Source organism: Lipotes vexillifer, unplaced genomic scaffold, assembly GCF_000442215.2.
Source record: "Lipotes vexillifer unplaced genomic scaffold, Lipotes_vexillifer_v1.1 scaffold362, whole genome shotgun sequence".
Lineage (NCBI taxonomy): Eukaryota > Metazoa > Chordata > Mammalia > Artiodactyla > Lipotidae > Lipotes > Lipotes vexillifer.
The window spans coordinates 982,472-1,003,643 of record NW_006788741.1 but is presented as its reverse complement, the minus strand read 5'-3'; positions in this window follow the sequence as shown (position 1 = coordinate 1,003,643).

Below are 21,172 nucleotides of genomic sequence, written 5' to 3'. Positions count from 1 at the left end.
AAGATCCTCTCCTACACTTTCTCCTAGAAGCTTCATAACTTGGGCTTTCAAATTTAAATTTATGATCCATCTCAAATTAATTTTTTCGTGTGGTGTAAGGTAGGGGTCAACGGTTTTTTATTTTCATGTGGCTATCCAGTTATTTTGGTACCATTTATTGAAAACATTTTACTTTATCCATTGAATTGTGTTGGTGACTTTTACAATTATTTCATACTCACACATCTACATACACATACAAATATCTACATACACATACATTTACATACACATGTACATTTCATATACATTTATCTACACACACATATATACGCACTTATATACACATTTCTGGAGTCACTTGTTTGTTTTGTGGATCTATTTGTCTATTCTTTTGCCAATACCTCACTATCTTAATTACTGTAACTTGTCAGTACATCTTGAAATAAGGCAGAATAAACCCTCCAACTTTATTCTCTTTTTAAGAATATATTGGCTATTTATTCCTGGTCTCTTAAAATTTACATATAAAATTTAGAACCACCTTGCCAGTTTCTACCAAAACACCTGCTGAGATTTTGATTGGAATAGCATTAGATCCATAGATAAATTTGGGGAGAATTGACTGCTTAGAAATATGAATTCTTCCCAACCACGATCTCTATTTATTTAGACCTTCTGTAATCTCTCTCAGCAATGTTTGGTAGTTGTAAATATACAAATACCACACATCTTTTGTTAAGCTTAATGCTCTTATTGTAAAGGATATTTTAATTTCATTTTCCAGTCATTTGTTGTAAGTTCATAGATAGTTTTTGCCTTATGTATTGAGGTGCTCCTATGTTGGGTGCATAAATATTTACAATTGTTATATCTTCTTCTTGGATCGATCCCTTAATCATTATGTAGTGTCCTTCTTTGTCTCTTCTGATAGTCCTTATTTTAAAGTCTATTTTGTCTGATATGAGAATTGCTACTCCAGCTTTCTTTTGGTTTCCATTTGCATGGAATATCTTTTTCCATCCCCTTACTTTCAGTCTGTATGTGTCTCTAGGTCTGAAGTGGGTCTCTTGTAGACAGCATATATATGGGTCTTGTTTTTGTATCCATTCAGCTAATATGTGTCTTTTGGTGGGAGCATTTAGTCCATTTACATTTAGGGTCATTATCGATATGTATGTTCCTATTCCCATTTTCTAAATTGTTTTGGGTTCGTTATTATAGGACTTTTCCTTCTCTTGTGTTTTTGTCTAGAGAGTTTCTTTAAGCATTTGTTGTAAAGCTGGTTTGGTGGTGCTGAACTCTCTCAGCTTTTGCTTGTCTGTAAAGGTTTTAATTTCTCCATCAAATCTGAATGAGATCCTTGCTGGGTAGAGTAATCTTGGTTGCAGGTTTTTCTCCTTCATCACTTTCAGTATGTCCTGCCACTCCCTTCTGGCTTGTAGAGTTTCTGCTGAGAGATCAGCTGTTAACCTTATGGGGATTCCCTTGTGTGTTATTTGTTGTTTTTCCCTTGCTGCTTTTAATATGCTTTCTTTGTATTTAGTTTTTGACAGTTTGATTAATATGTGTCTTGGCGTATTTCTCCTTGAATTTATCCTGTATGGGACTCTCTGTGCTTCCTGGACTTGATTAACGATTTCCTTTCCCATATTAGGGAAGTTTTCAACTATAATCTCTTCAAATATTTTCTCAGTCCCTTTCTTTTTCTCTTCTTCTTCTGGAACCCCTATAATTCGAATGTTGGTGCGTTTAATGTTGTCCCAGAGGTCTCTGAGACTGTCCTCAGTTCTTTTCATTCTTTTTTCTTTATTCTGCTCTGCAGTAGTTATTTCCACTATTTTATCTTCCAGGTCACTTATCCGTTCTTCTGCCTCATTTATTCTGCTATTGATCCCATCTAGAGTATTTTTCATTTCATTTATTGTGTTGTTCATCATTGTCTGTTTCATCTTTATTTCTTCTAGGTCCTTGTTAACTGCTTCTTGCATTTTGTCCATTCTATTTCCAAGATTTTGGATCATCTTTACTATCATTATTCTGAACTCTTTTTCAGGTAGACTGCCTATTTCCTCTTCATTTGTTAGGTCTGGTGGGTTTTTATCCTGCTCCTTCATCTGCTGTGTGTTTTTCTGTCTTCTCATTTTGCTTATCTTACTGTGATTGGGTTCACCTTTTTGCAGGCTGCAAGTTCGTAGCTCCCGTTGTTTTTGATGTCTGTCTCCAGTGGCTAAGGTTGGTTCAGTGGGTTGTGTAGGCTTCCTGGTGGAGGGGACTAGTGGCTGTGTTGTGGTGTATGAGGCTAGATCTTGTCTCTCTAGTGGGCAGGTCCACGTCTGGTGGTGTGTTTTGGGGTGTCTGTGGACTTATTATGATTTTAGGCAGCCTCTCTGCTAGTGGGTGGGGTTGTGTTCCTGTCTTGCTATATGGTTGGCATAGGTTGTCCAGCACTGTAGCTTGCTGGTCGTTGAGTGAAGCTGGGTGCTGGTGTTGAGATGGAGATCTCTGGGAGATTTTCACCGTTTGATATTATGTGGGGCTGGGAGGTCTCTTGTTGACGAGTGTTCTGAAGTTGGCTCTCCCACCTCAGTGGCAGAGTCCTGATTCCTGGCTGGAGCAGCAAGAGCCTTTCATCCACTCAGCTGCTCATGTTGGAAGGTCTCCTGCAGAGGCAGTGGGTGGCTGTGGCTCACCATGAGGACAAGGACACTGCCAGCAGAACTTCAGGGAAGTACTTCTTTATGTGAGCTCTCCCAGAGTCTCTAATTTATTTTTTTAAGGCTGAATAATATTCCATTGTATACATATACCACTTTTTGCTTATCCATTTATCTGTTGATGCACATCTGTGTTGCTTTTGCATTTTAGCTATTATTAATAATTCTGCTATGAAGCTGAATGTAGAAATATCTCCTCAAGACCCTGCTTTCAGTTCTGTTGAGTATATATACAAAGAAGTGGAATTGCAGGATCATGTGGTAATGTATTTTTAAGTTTGAGGCAAATCGTTACATTGTTTTCCAGAGTAGTTGTACCATTTTACATTCCCATCAACAGTGCTCAAGAGTGCCAATTTCTTCATATCTTTGCTAACACTCAATTTTTCCTGCTTTTGTTTTTTGTTTATTAATAGTAGATATACTAAAGGGTGTGAAATGATATCTGCTGTGGTTTTCATCTTCATATCTCTAGAGATTAATGATGTTGAATATGTTTTCATACACTGTTGAACATGTTTTCATAAATCGGGTTGATATTTCTTTCATTTTTGACTTTTAGGAGTTCTTTCTATGTTTTGGATATTAATCTCTTATCACATATATGATTCAAGAATATTTTCTCCCATTCTTTTTTACTCTGTTGGTAAGGGCTTTTTTTTTTTTTTTTTTTGCAGTATGCAGGCCTCTCACTGTTGTGGCCTCTCCCATTGTGGAGCACAGGCTCTGGATGCGCAGGCTCAGCAGCCATGGCTCACGGACCCAGCTGCTCTGCAGCATGTGGGATCTTCCCGGACCGGGGCACGAACCCATGTCTCCTGCATTGGCAGGCGGATTCTCAACCACTGTGCCACCAGGGAAGCCCCAACTTCATTCTTTTACTTGTGGATATCCAGTTTTCCCAGCACTGTTTATTAAAAGTACTATCTTTTCCACAGTGAATTTTCTTGGTACCCTTGGCAAAAATCATTAGACAATGTACTTACAAGTTTATTTCTGGATTCTCTATTCTATTCCATTGGTCAATATATGTTCATTTGTTCCAGTACCACACTGTATTTATTACTGTAGCTTTGTGGTAAATTTTGAAATCACTATGTGTGATCCCTCCAGCTTTGTTTTGTTTTTAAAGAATTTTTTAAAAAGATATTTGGGGTCCCTTGAGATTCCATATGAATTTTAGAATGGGTTTTTCTATTTCTGCGAAAATGTCATTGAGATTTTGAGTATAATTGCACTAAACCTGTAGATTACTTTGGGTAGTATTGACATCTTAACAATATTAAGTCTTCCAATTCATGAACATGGGTTGTCTTCCCATTTATTTATGTCTCTTTAATTGTTTTTCAGTAATTTTTATAGTTTTTTTTGTACAAGTATTTCACCTCTATGGTTAAGTTAATTTCTAAATATTTTATTCTTTTTGATGCTATAGTAAATGGAAATATTTTCTTAATTTCCTTTTTGGATTTTTCATTATTAGTGTATAAAATATGACGAATTTTTGTGTGTTGACTCTGTATCTTGCTACTTTGCTGAATTTATTAGTTCTAACCTTGTTTTTCTGGATTTTTAGTGTTTTCCATACATAGGATCATGTCATCTGAGCACAGAGGTAAATTTACTCCTTCCTTTCTGAGTAGGATAACTTTTATTTCTTTTCTCTGACTAACTGATGTGGCTAGGTTTTCCAGTATCATGTTAAATAGAAATTGTAAAAGTGGTCATCCTTACTGTGTTCCTGATCTTAGAGGGCAGTCTTAGATTTAGTCTTTCACTGTAGAGTATGATGTTCACTGTGGGTTTTTCATATGTGGATTTTATTATATTGAAGCATTTTCCTTCTAGTCTTATTTTGTTGAGTGTTTCTATCATGAAAGGGAGTTGAAATTTGTCAAATTTATTTTCTTTACCTATTGAGAAGGTTTTTCTTTTCTTTAAATTCTCCTAATACAGCATATTACATGGATTGATTTTTGAATATTGAACAATCCCACTTGAGATGCAATAGAATACTATTGCATTCTAGTAATAAATACCACTTGGTCATGGTGTATAATATTTTAATATACTTCTGTATTTAATATACTTCTGGATATGCTCATCTTTTGTTGATATTTTTATGTCAGTGTTCATAAGAGATATTGCTGTGTAGTTTTATTTTCTTATAGTGTCTCAACTGGGTGGTGTCAAATAAATAGTGGTCTCATAGAATAAGCTAGGTTGTGATCCCTCCTCTTAAATATTTTTGGGAAAAATTTAGGAAAGTTTGGTGTTTGTTCTTTGAATGTTTGGTAGAATTCACCACTAAAGTCATCAAATCTAGGGCTTTTCTTTGTCAAAAGGTTTTCTGGTCACTGATTCAATCTCTTTACTAGTTATAAGTCTGTTTAGATTTTCTATTTCTTCATACTTTATAGTCTTGGTAGGTTTTATGTTTCTAGGAATTTGTCCATTTCATCTAATTTATTCAGTGTTTCGGTATACAGTAGTGTATAATATTCTCTTGTAATCTTTTTTTATTTCTGTAGAATCAGTGGTAATATCCCCACTTTCATTTCTGATTTTAGTAATTTACCCTCTTTTTTTCTCAGTCCATGTAGCTAAATGTTTGTCAATTTCATTGATATTTTTAAAAAACCATTTTTGTTTCATTGATTATTAATTTTTTTTAATTATCTAATTCATCTCTGCTCTAATATTTATTATTTTCTTCCTTATGCTAACTTTGGGTTTAAGTTTTTCTTCTTTTAGTTTCTTAAGTTGTACAGTTAGTTTGTTGATTTGAGATCCTTTTTTTTTTCTTTTTTTTTTTGTGGTATGTGGGCCTTTCACTGCTGTGGCCTCTCCCATTGTAGAGGACAAGGTCTGGACGCACAGGCTCAACGGCCACGGCTCACAGGCCCAGCTGCTCCGTGGCATGTGAGATCTTCCTGGACCAGGACATGAATCCATGTCCCCTGCATCGGCAGGGAGACTCTCAACCACTGCACCACCAGGGAAGCCCAAGATCCTTGTTTTTTAATGTAAGCATTTATAGTTATATATTCCCTGCTTTTCACTGTTTTCTCTGTATCTATAAACTTTGGTATGTTGTATTTGAATTTTAGTTTTTCTCTAAGTATTTTCTAATTTCTCTTGTTATTTCATTTTTGATCCATTTGTTGTTTGAGAGCATGCTGTTTAATTTCCACAGATTTGCAAATTTTCCAGTTGTCTTCTGTTATTGATGTCTAACTTCATCATAATGTGGTCAGAAAAGATAGTGTTTATGACATCTATCTTTTAAAATCTATTAAGACTTAATTTGTGTCCTAATGTATGTTCTATTCTGGAAAATATCACTTGTGCACTTGAAAAATATGTGTATTCTGTTGTTGAGAGTGTTTTGTTTATGTCTAGTTGGTTCACTGTATTAAGTTCTCTATTTCGTTATTTATGTTTTCTTTGATTGTTCTTTCCATAATTGAGAATGGGGTATTGAAGTCTCTAGTTTTGTAGAACTATTTCTCCCTTTAATTCTATCTATTTTGGGTCATATATTTTGATGCTTTGTTATAAAATATTGTTTTATAATTGTTATATATTCTTGTTGTAGTGAATAATTTATTAAACTATTTTGAATTAAAGTCAGTTTTGTCTGATAGTAGTTTAACCATTTGTCCTCTCTTTTGGTTACTTTTGCATGGAATATCTCTTGCCAGACTTTCAATTTCAACCTACTTGTATTTTTTGGATCTAAAGTGAACCTCTTGTACACAGCATGTGGTTAGATCTTGCTTTGATTTGTTCTGCTTTAATCTATTGTTGCTGATCTCTGTCATTGGATTAAAGAATTTAATTCATTTTTATGTAAAGTTAATATTGGAACTTACCTGGTGGCGCAGTGGTTGAGAGTCCGCCTGCCGATACAGGGGACACAGGTTCATGCCCCGGTCCAGGAGGATCCTGCGTGCCGCGGAGTGGCTGGGCCCATGAGCCATGGCTGCTGAGCCTGCATGTCCGGAGCCTGTGCTCTGCAATGGGAGGGGCCGCAACAGTGAGAGGCCTGCGTACAGCAAAAAATAAAATAAAAAAATAAAAATAAAAATAAATAAAGTAAATATTGACAAGGCAGAATTTACTTCTGTGATTTTGATATTTCTTTCCTATGTGCCTTGCAGTGTTTTTCTCCTTCATTCCTTTATTTATTGCATTCTCTTGAGTTTAGTTGATTTTTTGTAGTAAAACGTTTAAATTTTTTCCTCATTTCTTTTGGTCTATATAATTCAGCTTTTTGTTTTGTGGTTACAATGGGGATTGCATTTAACATCATCCTAAAGTTATAACTATAATTATAAAGTTATAATTTGAATTTATACCCTCTTAATTTCAATGATATACATAAATATATAAATAATATAAAACAATATATTTATAGTGTGTGGTATAAGGTATTAATGTTATAAATTTTATATATCCTTGTAATATAAAAATAATATATATATAATATATATATATAATTTGCTCCTTTAATAACTCCATCCCCACCTCTTTCATTGTTGGTGTCACAATATTTTGTCTTTATACACTTGGGTCCAAAACCATGAACTAACAATTTTTAATGCATTTGTCTCTTAAATCATGTAGAAAACAAGTGGAGTTAAATCCCATTGTTAAAATAGCACTAGACTTATAATTGTTCATATCTTTACCATTACTTAGATGTCTATTTCCTCATACAGCTTCATACAGAGGGACTATCTAGTGTCCTTTCATTTTAATCTGCAGGACTTCCATTAACATTGTTCATAGAGCAGGTCTGGCAACAAACTCCCTCAGCTTTTACTTATCTAGGGGTATCTTAAGTTTCCCCTATCCTTTTGAATTTCATTATTAATGTGTATAGAATTCTGCCCACAGCCCTTTGGCCTCCAAAGTTTCTTATGAGAAATTTGCTGAAAATCTTATTGAGGATCTCTTGTATGTGACAAGTCACTTCTCTCTTGCTGCTTTCAAAATTATTTCTTTCATTTTGACTTTTGACAGTTTCTTTATAATGTGTGGCTTGATATCTTCTAGTTCAACCCATTTGAAGATTGTTGAGTTTTTTAATGTTTATATTCATGTCTTTAATTCATTCGGGGAAGTTTTTGGCCATTATTTCTTCAATTATTTTCTCTGCTTTTTAATTTTTTTCTCCTTCTATGACTACCACAATGAATACATCTGTCCTCTTGATGGCATCTCACAGGCCCCTTAGGCTCTGTTCACTTATCTTCAATCTCTTTTCTTTCTGTTCCTTAAATGTGATAATTTCCATTCTTCTATCTTCAAGTTCACCGATTCTTTCTTCTATGTGCTTAAATCTATCTTTGAATACCTACAGTGAATGTCTCATTTTAGTTATTGTGATTTTCAACTCCAGAATTTCTCTTAAGTTTATTTTTAATTTTTCTTTCTCTTTACTGAGTTTTTTCCACTTTCTTCATACATCATTTTATTGACTTTCTCCATGGCTTCCTTTAGTTCTTTGAACATCTTTAAGATAGTTGATTTAAAAATTTTTGTTTAGTAGATTGTTATCACATCTTTTTCAGGGATAGTTTTTGTTGGTTTGTTTTTCCTTTGAATGGGATATATGCTTTCCTATTTCTTTGCATTCCTTGTTATTTTCTATGTTGAAATCTGTATGTTTGAATCTAATAGTGTGATAACTGGAAATCTGATTATTTTCCTTCTACACAGTTTGATAGGCTTTTTGTCTTTATTTTGTTTGCTTTTATTCATTTTTATTTGTTTACTTTTATTGCTGTTTTCTCTCCTTTTGCTGAAATCAGCCTGAGGTATAGGCTTAAACTCTTCTAAGGTGTTTTCTGAGTCAGTGCCTTTTTCTGGATATGCACAGGGACTTTCTAATGCCCTTTGTATATGCAGTTGATTTTTTTATGTCCTAGTCTTCATTGTCTAGCTCCCAAAAGAGAAAAAAGTGAAACTCGAAGCACTGGCCCTTAATATGCTTTGGAAGTCACTTCAGCCAGGGTGCAACAATGGAGGCAGGTGCAACATCATTGGCTACTTCTTAGTTTGAACCTTTGTATTCAGAAGCAGCAATCATCAGAGCACAGATCCTCCAGATTGGAAATCACCCAACCTGGCGTCCTCAAGCTGTGACAAGCTGCTTCAGGAACATAAACAGCTAACTGCAATGAGACCAAAGATGAGGGATGGGTAGTGTTCCTCTTTTAAGTGCTGAAATCAACTAAAATTAACCTCAATTTACAGCCCATGTCTTCCCCCAGAAGATACAAGCCTTTAATAAAATTCAGAGATCCAAAATAGTTACATCAGACACATTTTGCCAGTGCAATTGTTGTCTAGGTGGGGAGACAGATTTCTAGCATTTCCTACTCTGTCAAATTACCAGAATGCTCCTCCAGTATTAATAATTTTAAGAAGATGTTGTTTAATGGTGAGAAAAATACTGTTATCAAAGATCTAGTTTTATTGTGTAACGTTTAAGTTCCTTTCTAGCTGTGATGTTTACATTACTTCTTGGATATTTTATTTACATTTATTAAACAATAATATACATCTACTATATGTTCATGAACTTATAATACATTTTTATATCTTCTTTGGGAAATATCTGATTAAATCTTTTTCTTTTCATTTTTGTAAAGTAGTTCATTGGTTGGTCAAATGTTTTGTGGGGGGTTACTTTTCTACTATGTGTTATCAGTGATCTCCATATATTCTGGATATACATCATTCATTAAGTAACTGTTTTTCAAATAGTTTCTCTTAATCTGTGATTTTTCATTTTTTTAAATGATGTTGTTTAAAGGGAAGTTTTTTGTTTGTTTTTACTGAGGCTGTAGGTGTCATTTAAAAAAAAATTGTAACTTGTTCTTCCTTTACCCTATAGAAGGAAATGTTGGCTAATCTAAGGTCACCAAGAATTTATCTTTTATTAATCTAGAAGTTTCATACTCTTACTCTAATAGGTCTATAAGCTACTTATGTTTAATTTTTATATATGATATGACATAAGAATGGAGGATTTTCTTTCTGTATATACAGTTGTTTCAGAAATCTTTTTATAGGGATTATAGTTTTTTTCATTGAATTATTCTTGTATCTTTTATGAAAAGCAATTCGCTATATATGTGTGAGTCTATTTCTCAAGTATTGTATTTGTATCCTCACATTAATACAAAAATGTCTTGGTTACTGCTGTTTTAGTATGTTTCAAAATTAAATTATGTAAGACCTCCAACATTTTTCTTTGTTCAAAGATGTTGATAATTTTAAGCAATTTTCATTTTTAAAATGAAGAAACTGGAATTTATAGATATTAAATATCTTCTCTAAGTTCAGAATAAGAGATCCAGCAATTAAAAGCTGGTTGTTGTAATTTGTGAGCCATTAGTAACAATCTAACAAGGTAACTAACAACTATCCAAACCAATTAATTGATTATATAACTATCCAACCACTGAAGACATAAACCTAAACTCAGTTTCTTCTTTTGTAACTTATTTTTGAGCCAGGAAAATATTATTCTTTTCTACAACATTATTTTAAACGTTATTTGATAAAATAATAACTTTTTATTTCTCTAATATCCTCTGTGAAAATGCTGCCTGTGTTTGAAAAAATATTATATATGGGACGTCTGTCATTGACAAGAATGTATAGAATAGCTGTGCTCTGAATATCCTATTATAGAAATAAAATTGTTAAAAAATTACCAAGAGGAACAATAAATTTTGTTATGATTTCTAGGAATGGTTAATAGAAGAAATATGTTATAAAATTATGCTGTCACTTAATTGATTTTTCTCAATATGTGTTTAAAAAATTTCATTACTTCTCTGCTCTGAAGGACCTTAGGTAAACCTGTCCAGCAATAATAAATGCTGCACTCACCCTACCAGCTATCTTACTTCTCACGCCATTGGGCCACAGTTCCATGGGCAGAAGAGTAGAAGGTGAGAAGCATAAACTTCTGTACCATAAACCTGTGGTTAATGGTAAGTTAAATATAGAAAATATACACTTCCATATTTAAAGTAATATGTATCATACTAATAAATCTTTAAAACAGTATTTCTAATGGAAATCTGAAGAAAAGAAAAACATGATATGCAAAAGGAAAGAACCATTTCTAAAAATTTTTGTAGCTTTTGCCCCTTAGATTCATTTCTAATGCCTTTGCCAACCCAATTCAGCTATCATTGTAGACAATGAATAGCATTTTTTTTTAAATCAGAAGATGTAGTCAGAATTCATTTTCAGAGGTATTCTTCCCCATCAGAACAATGCAAAGTTGGAGTTGATGACCTCAAATGTCCTCTGTTTTCTAATATGCCATTATGAAGACACAAATTTTGCCAAAAGTGAAGTTGTATTTACTCCAGATCTATAAAGAAATCAAACACTCACATGAGTGCTTTAATAATTTATGTATAACATCATTTGAGTCCTGGTTTTACTATATAATTGTAAGTGAGCAGCAATGGCAGGGAAATTTTTTTCAAGCAATATGATTTAATGACTTCAAGTAAACACCAGTGGCATATCAAATAAGCTTTTTAGTTTGTTTTGTATTAAGCTTTCTTCTTTCTTTTTATTTTAATTTTAGATAAATATTGTCACTTTAGAAATGTTGATGTCCCTGTTATTAAATTTGGGGGTAGTCTGAGGATAAGAACATTTAGGTGGTAATTAGGGTCAGTAAGCATCCTAACATGTCAAAATTCATGATTTCAAGGTAGTGATATATCCATGCTCTATGTAACTCTCAAGTACTTAAGGAAATTTCGTTCATTAGAAAAATTCCTTCTTTCATTAAAAAAATGTTTCAAATTCAGAAATTGTTTCTTAATTTGAGCACTAGTCAACCTTTTCATGGGTTAGATACACAGCAACAATGATTACAAGAAAATGTTGACCTGATCTCTATTTGATTTATATAATGGCTCTGTAGGAAATTCACATCCTCTAACAAAATTAAAACTATGATAATAATTTTGGTTTATAATATGAAAATGAACTAGACTCAAAGGTCTACTTACAACCAATATTATTTTTCTACTTGGACAGTAACACCAAGCACAATACTTTGTCCCTTTATCTTGCAATTCACTTTCCACTTATATACAAAGGCCAAATAAGCATTATTAAAAATGTGAGTGGAGGGCTTCCCTGGTGGCACAGTGGTTGAGAGTCTGCCTGCCGATGCAGGGGACACGGGTTCGTACTCCAGTCCGGGAAGATCCCACATGCTGCGGAGCAGCTGCACCCATGAGCCATGGCCGCTGAGCCTGCGCTTCCAGAACCTGTGCTCCACAACGAGAGAGGCCACAGCAGTGAGAGGCCCATATACCACAAAAAAACACACACAAAAAAAATAAAATAAAAATGTGAGTGGAGCCAACACTGTCTACAAATGACTTAGCTTATTTTTTTTTGCAAAATCCAAGAAAAAATTTTATTCATACTAACAGTGTGTGCCAAGAGAACTTTTGATTAAATTGATGTTAGATGATTCATTTGTTGAAGCTCCATGACTTTAAAAGTATTTGCTAAATAGATGAGAAATGCATAGTCAAGGAAAAAATATCCATATTGTACACATTTTTAGATGCTTTGCTTTTAAATGTATAATTATAACAAATCAAGAAATACATTTTTTGTTTTGTTCAAAGTCATGGGTAATTTTCTTGAAAATTTAAATACACACTTTTTACTTTAAAAAGTAAGAACTAAATTTACAAACTCAACACCCTCATTTTAAACACACAGTTTCATGGGTTTTGACAAGTGTATTTATTGTGTAGCCACCACATTCAATATATAAATCATTTTTACCATCCAAATATACTATTACTACTCTTTGTGGTCAACCCCAAATTTCATCCATCTCTCAGGTAATTACAGATAAATTTTCTAGCTGAATGTTTTGGATTTTTCTTTTCTGGATTCTTTATGACTTTCATTCAGCATATTGTATTTGAAATATATCCATGTTGTTGTATGTATATACCAAATTTATAGTTTGGTTAATAATATAATTTTTTCTCAATATATATTTTTTAGTTTCTTCAGAATACTTAGTTTAGAAAAGATAGCATAATTTAATAGGACAATGAATTAAACCTCTTTATTAGATCAGATTAAATCTAAGACATAATAAGACTGTACAGTTGACCCTTGAAAAGCACAAGTTTGAACTGTGTGGGTTACACTTATACACAGATTTTTGTTTTTCAGTAGTAAATATTACAGTACTGCATGATCTCCAGTTGGTGAATCCACAGATATGGAAGAATTGTGGATAAGGAAGGCAGACAATAAATTATACACAGACTTTTGACTGTGCAGAGGTTTGGCGTCCCCAACCCCCATGTTGTTTAAGGCTCAACTATACTATTAGAAAACGTAGATATAATAAAACACAAAACTGCACATAGAATTTTTGAATGTTAATGCTAGTAGGAAAAACCTTGAAATTTAAGAGTAGTGATCTTGAAATATATTAAAGAAAGAAGATCTTTATTCAGAGTATTAAAAATCTATTAAAAAAATGGTCATGAAGAACATAGGGACAAGACGGGAATAAAGATGCCGACCTACTAGAGAATGGACTTGAGGATACGGGGAGGGGGAAGGGTAAGCTGGGACAAGGTGAGAGAGTGGCATGGACATATATACACTACCAAACATAAAATAGATAGCCAGTGGGAAGCAGCCACATAGCACAGGGAGATCAGCTTTGTGCTTTGTGACCACCTAAAGGTGTGGGATAGGGAGGGTGGGAGGGAGGGAGATGCAAGAGGGAAGAGATATGGGGGCATATGTATGTGTATAACTGATTCACTTTGTTATAAAGCAGAAACTAACACACCATTGTAAAGTAATTATACTCCAATAAATATGTTTTTTTAAAAAAAGCTATAGATCTTTTATTAGGAAGGCAGCCTTGTAGTTGGAGTTATAGTACTTAAGTTTCAATCTTAGCTTTATCCCTTGTAAGCCAAATTTATATTCGCAAGTCACAAAACCACTTCAGACCTTCAACTCCTGCAAAATGGAAAAAAAAAAAACAAACTTATTTATATTAAGCTTGCAATAAGATTAAATGAGAAAATGTATGTAAGGCACATGACATGCATACATAGTAAGCACTCAATAAGTATACAGCTTTCTCAACATTTCAGTAGGGCTCATAAACTTCTCCACAGCTCTATATTATTTTGCCTCACTGTAACTAAAAAACGTGTAATTCCTCACCTAGAAGTTTTATAAACTAAATTTTAAAACTGAATAGTAACTACAACTACTGCTCTTTGCAACTTTGCCTTCAACAGCAGTCATATTAATTCATTCATTCCTTCATCCACATTATTTATTTAGAACGTATTATGTGCGGATGCTCATCTGAATACTCATTTTATTCACATCTCTGCTGAGTTTCATTTAATTGGATAGGCTTTGGGGGAAAACCCATCTGATATAGTACTATCTACCATCCTCTTTTCCATTTTCCTGTTTTATCTCCTTATACATGTGCACACACACACACACACACACACACACACACACACACACACACCCCAACACATACACACACTGTTGGGCTTCTCCTAGTAAAATGTATGCTTCATAAAAATAGGGATTTTGTTTTGTTCACCACTGTATTTTTCAGTACGTGGAAAAGTTTCAGGTGCAGAGTAGAAGCTCAATGAGTGTTTACTGAACAAATCAATGGGAAGACAGCTCTGACAAAAGCAAGTAACTCATCATGACTCAGTGCTCTGGGGCGATTGAACTTTCCCTTTAATCTGTGATACAGCCCACAGCAGCCCTTTCCAAGTCATTCACTAAATGTGAATAACTGTTGCTGCTTTTCTTTCCTCTGCTCTCTGAAGTCCTTCAATCTAAGCTTAAGCTGCTCTTTGGTTCACTCTCCCATTTTTCTACAGAGTAGGTCCAAGGGCTTATGTCCAGATGGACCCACTACTCATTAGGTCACTAATCATAGCTTTTGTCCATATTTTAATGCCATTGCTATTGTATGTACTTCATTTAGAAAATGTATTATCCTAGATCAAAGTTAGGCCATGAAAAAGACCGAACGGAATTTAGCCAAAGTTTCCAATTTTAGATTAAAAAACTAGGAGTTGGTGAACCCGAAATAGAAGGTCTTGAAAAAAAAATCACTTATAATTTCTTCCTTTTCTTCAAGATACCTTTAATCCTCTAGAAATGATAATATCTATATTTAGGGGAAATATTCCATTTTAGATGTCAGATAAAAGCTTTTGTAATATCATGTCATGTTTGTTAATAGAATTTCAAATAAATTTATTCTTTCAGGGCAGAAGGAAGGAGACACTAATCAATGTTAGTGTGTTTTAAAGTATCATGATCAAACAATTTTTTCTATAGACAATACTATCCACATATATATATATATACACACATATATATTTCAAAGTTATTAGTCTAATTTTTCAATTTTTATTTGGAGTAGAGTGCCTATATGATTCCCTCAATATGAAAAAATAAATTTTAAATTATTTGGAACTGAGATTATCTCTATTAGTGTCTCAAAAATAGTCATCTATATTCTTTACCGTCTTGCTGAGACCTCCTAAAATACTGAGAAACCTTACTGTCAGAATTGGATCACTTCTAATGTTCTAGGAAATTTCTCTTGTGCGTCTGGAGTAAAGTAAGAAATAACATGCTCCTGTTCTTTTTGTTTCTTGCTATAGGATGTGTCTTCTATATAGGATAATGCTCAAATTTTATGCCCAATGCCAGTTCTCATAAAGCTAATAACATTTTCACCATCGTTTCACTAGCAAGTCTTTTATTTTAAATTTAATTTCATTATTTTCCCCAAACTGGGAAAGCTGCCTCAACTGCAGAATCATAAGTAATAAAATTTACCTGTTTCTTAATGGGGGTTTTGTTTATGAAAAAAAATGAAATCTATTCTAAGAAAATGCAGAGGTTATGAGATATGCACTTAGGTATGCATAACTTAAATACTGCTATACCTTAATAAAGTGAGTAGCAGGTACACCATTCATTATTGTTATGTTTGAACTTTCAACCTTCTATCATATAATTTTCTCTGTGGTACTGGGTCAGGAACTCAACAAACTACATTTTTCTTTGCCTACTTGTTCTTTGTTAGGTTCTGCCAATGGAGGACACTAGAAGATATGTCAGGAGGAAGGTAAAGGACCTGCTCTTTTTTGCATTGCCTACAGCTCCTATTAATATGGCACCTGTGCTCTAATAGCAGATAGTGCTAGTGTCCATATTTTTGTTTTGTTTTGTTTTTGTTATTGTTGCTTTTTTGTTGTTGTTTCTTTAACACTCCTAGAAGCAAAACTGTGATCCCTTCAAAGGTACCAGTAGCAGCACAGAAATAACTTCTCTTCAGAAGTTTGAGTGCTTATTATTGAGTGTTAGGGGGTGTTCTAATTTCATTCTTTTACATATAGCTGTCCAGTTTTCCCAACACCACTTATTGAAGAGACTGTCTTTTCTCCGTTGTATATCTTTGCCTCCTTTGTCATAGATTAGTTGACCATAGATGTGTGGGTTTATCTCTGGGCTTTCTGTCTTGTTCCATTGATCGATGTTTCTGTTTTTGTGCCAGTATCATATTGTCTTTATTACTGTAGCTTTGTAATATAATCTGAAGTCAGGGAGTCTAATTCCTTCAGCTCCATTTTTTTCCCTCAAGACTGCTTTGGCTATTCGGGGTCTTTTGTGTCTCCATACAAATTTTAAGATGATTTGTTCTAGTTCCATAAAAAATGCAATTGGTAAATTGACAGGGATTGCATTGAATCTGTAGATTGCTTTGGGTAGTATAGTCATTTTCACAATATTGATTCTTCCCATCCAAGAACATGGTATAACTCTCCATCTGTTGGTATCATCTTTAATTTCTTTCATCTGTGTCTTATAGTTTTCTGCATACAGGTCTTTTGTCTCCCTAGGTAGGTTTATTCCTAGGTATTTTATTTTTTTTGTTGCAGTGGTAAATGGTATATTATTCTTGAAGAAACCTAGAAGGAAAAACCCTCTGCAACTTTTGTGATATTATTTTTTATTTCTGTTGCTGTTCTTTAGATAAGAGTGACCAAAAGCATGAGTCATGTAAGACAAATAAATAATTTGGGCTTTATCAAAATTTAAAAGTTTTCTCTTTGAAATATACCCAAAAGAAAATGAAAATGACCATTTTCATTGTAGGCAATGTACATACATGTGCAAAAGAACTGGTATACAGAATAAAGAACTCAGTAATAAAAAGATAATAAAATCAATAAACGTAGCAAAATATTTGAACAGATAGTTCACACAAACGTTATAAATATGATAAAGGAGCACACAGAAAGATGCTCAATAACAGGAATGTGCCACAATAATAAGTTTAATAAAATATAATACTAACCATGAGAATGCCTAAAATGATTGACAACATTATGTGTTGTCAATGATGTGGACCAATTGGAACTTGTGCATTGTGGGTAGGGTGTGAAATTGTTACAGTCACTTTGAAAATTGTCAGTTTCTTATAAAATTAAACAGATACAGTTGACTCTTGAACAACACAGCACGTATCTGTGCTTCCATATCCAAGAGTCAACCAACGGTGATCATATAGTACTATAGTATTGAATTTATTATTGGAAAATCTGTGCATGTAAGCTGACACACACAGTTCAAACCCATGTTGTTCAAGGGGTCACTGTTCTTACCATATGACACAGAATTCTACTTTGAGTTACTTACTAAAGGGAATATTTACACAGAATGATTTGTGTGAGATTATTCATAACAGCTTTATTTACACTAGGCAAAATTGGGAAAAAACCTACTTCCATTAGTGGTGAATGGATAAGGAACTATGGTATATTAAAACAATGGAAAATTGTTCAACAATAAAAAAGAAGTTACTGATACAAAAAATATTGTTGAATAGATTTCAAAATATGTTGAGAGAAAGAAGACAAAGTAGCACATACTATATGATTCCATTTGAATTAAATTCTAGAATAGGCAAAACTAAACTATATTTCTTAAGGCAGATCAATAGTTTTCTGAGGCTGAAGAGGAACAGAAAATCTGGGGCGGGGGAGGAGGGAATGGAAATATTCTGTTATTTTATTGTAGTAGTGGTGGTTACACAGAAGTATGTAACTGTCAAAATCCATTCTGTTGTACACCTAGACTAGGTCCTTTTGTTGTATGTGAAGGAGCAATGTTACTTTTAAAATTATAAGTGAGAAAAATTTGAGAGAACTAAGCTTTTGATTTACAGTAAAAATGCCTACCAATTATTAAGTACTTAACATGTGTCAGGCCTTTGTCTTAACACTTTAAATGCACTGTTCCACTTAATCTTCACAGTATCTTCACAGAAACTATTACTATCCTTGTCTCAGAGATGAGGGAAGTAAGTTTTAAGGAGCAAAACAGCCAATTTTTTCTTGGGTTTAAACACTCAAGGATTACTTAGTATTTTTTTTAAAGTTTCTAGAAAGCTAAATAATTTCCTGTTTCTACCTTTTAAACTGTTTTTCCTTGGCATTGAGATTTAGTCTAGTTCCTGTGGCGTGAAACTTTGAAAATCAATACATCAATTTAACAGTTTGCAATCTCTGGAATTATCATTGAGGCTTTCTTCCTATATAAAAAATAATGACTTTATTATCAAATGTAAAATAAAATTAAAAAAAGGAAAAGGTAGTCTAACTTTGAATGTAAGTTATATATATATATATATATATATACTATGTACATGCAGTTTCATTCAGAATACTAATTAATTTTCCCATATTTAAATTTTCTTTCTGAAGGATAAACATAAGAAAAGTTCTCTTAATGTACTGATAATGTTCTGAAATATGAGGATAGGGAGGTTAAGAAGACTGGTATTAAAGCTCATGTTTTGCTAAAAGGATAGCATTTTGGTGGCAGCACTGTTAGATTTTACACAGAAAATAGGCTATCACAAAGGAACTTTTCAGAGGGAATATTTCATCTTCCTTAGACCTACTTCCTTTGTGTATAGAAAAAAAATCAAAATGCCATTTTTTGGTAGTGCCCTCAATGTCTTCTGAAGGTTCCTTTCTCCTGAATCTTACATACACTTTCACAATTAACATTTAGTAAAAGCAGACTTCAAGCATGTAATTGAAAAGAAGTTTAAGATAGGTACACAATATTTCTAACAACAACAAAAAATAATAATAACATATCTCTTTTTAAGAGCTTATCTCCCAACTACAAGTTCCATGTGCAAATTTCAGAATGTCTCATCGCAGGAAATGAATTTCAGAAAAGAAAAAAAATGTGTGTTCATCATTGTTTTTTATCTTTATGATATCAGTTTTCTCTCTGCAGAATTAGGTAAACTATGTTCCTAGATATCTTATTCAAAGAAAAAAAGTATATATAAAACACATACACACATAAACACATATATACATACAAATACATATATGCATATATATACATACATACACATGCATATATATTCATACATACACATACATATAATGCCTATATTTAGACTTTATGTTTATATTAATATTCTAAATAACAAAAGTACAACATAAGAAATAATCAAGCCTGTCCCTTGAAGTTCACTATAAACATACCTAACAAGTAATATTTTATCATAGTGAATGTTGTATTTCTAAGAAATAAGAGAGCCCTCCATATAGAGAATTTCATGAAAAAAATGGTAAAAAAAATTTTGAAGTGTAAATGAATTCTCTACAAAGAAAAAAATTTTTTTTTTTTTTGCGGTACGCGGGCCTCTCACTGTTGTGGCCTCTCCCGTTGTGGAGCAACAGGCTCCGGATGCGCAGGCTCAGCGGCCATGGCTCACGGGCCCAGCCGCTCCGCGGCATGTGGGATCTTCCCAGACTGGGGCACGAACCCGTGTCCCCTGCATCAGCAGGCGGACTCTCAGCCACTGCACCACCAGGGAACCCCAAAGAAAAATTTTGAATATTTTTTTTCCTGCACTGCTTGACCGTATAACCTGCCTTGTGATTAGACAATAGCCATGGGTCTGTGTTCAGGCACACAAGTGAAAACACAATCATAGAAAAAAAAACCTAAACAAATAACCACCTAAGATGCTGATATTTTCACTGCTGAAAGCATAGAGAATATTGCTGACCTTTTGTATCCAGTCATCAAAGAGCAATTTTTCTTTGCCTTCATTTTCTCTTAAAAAGGCTAACAACCAATATTCAATATCTATCTGAACATCCGAATTTTCTGGTAATCACAGGAAAACTGCATTCTACAAGTTTTGACAATCAGAAAGGAGAAATAAGCAAGCATGACATGGTGTAAACTACCTCTTTGTGTGTGCATGAAATCTGACAAATTCAACAAAATTTATTTAATGTGTACTATGTACAAGACATTGAGGTAGGGCTTGGGGAAGGAGGGAGAAGACTCACTTTGTTCATGCCTTCATGCAGCTTACAGTCTACTTCCCAAAGTGCTAGGTTGTTTTTATTTATTCATAAACACGCTCAGTGAGTAACATCAATGATTCATTCTAACTTCTGGGAACAGAGTGATGAATACTAGGTGAGGTCTTCAAGGGTGAATAGACAAGTAAATAATTACAGTGTTCAGTACTGTGGTATGAGTGATGTGTAATGATGGAGGATAAAATAGTACGCCATGAGAAATTATAAAAAGGACACTACCATAGAATTCCCTTAGGAAGCCAGAATCAGTACAAGCTCCTCTAGATTTGACACTCTAACAAAATAATTGGGCTAGAGATAAATTCATGATAATGTGCCTTTACTGAGATACCTCCTTCAACTTACAATGCAGTTATATCTCAATAAAGCCATAACAAATTGAAAATATGGTAAGTCTAAAATGCATTTAATACACCTAATACAAATGCTCTTGCTTATGTTATTCTAGATGTTGAAGAGAGGCATCTATTTTACAAAGTGTGCATGGTGAAGGATGGGATAGATGGTAAAGGAGCAACCCATTTAGGTTCCAGGGAAGAAAAATGGCATGTAAGAACAAAACACTCTAATCTTATCATTTGGCAGTACAAAGGAAGAGTAATAATAAATTTCAGCATTTTTACCTTTCAAAGGACCCTTCTTTTTATTAAGCTGTCAGTGACAAATGGAGAGAGCTGTTCCAGGGCTACAATGAGTAAATTTCCTCCAGCCCCAGATTGGAGTTAAGTTTTCATTTGGAAAATAAAAGGACAAAACTCCTTTAGAGATGGTCAGGGAAAAAAATGTGTCTAACATTCTTCCTCCTTAAAAGTAGTTACTGAGCATTTGAACTATAGGAAAGCTGTAGTTCAACTCATTAGAGCTCAAGTCTGCATAAAACTGGTAAAAACAACAACAACAACAACAGTAACAAAAAAATGCATGATTGAGAGTGAACTCCAG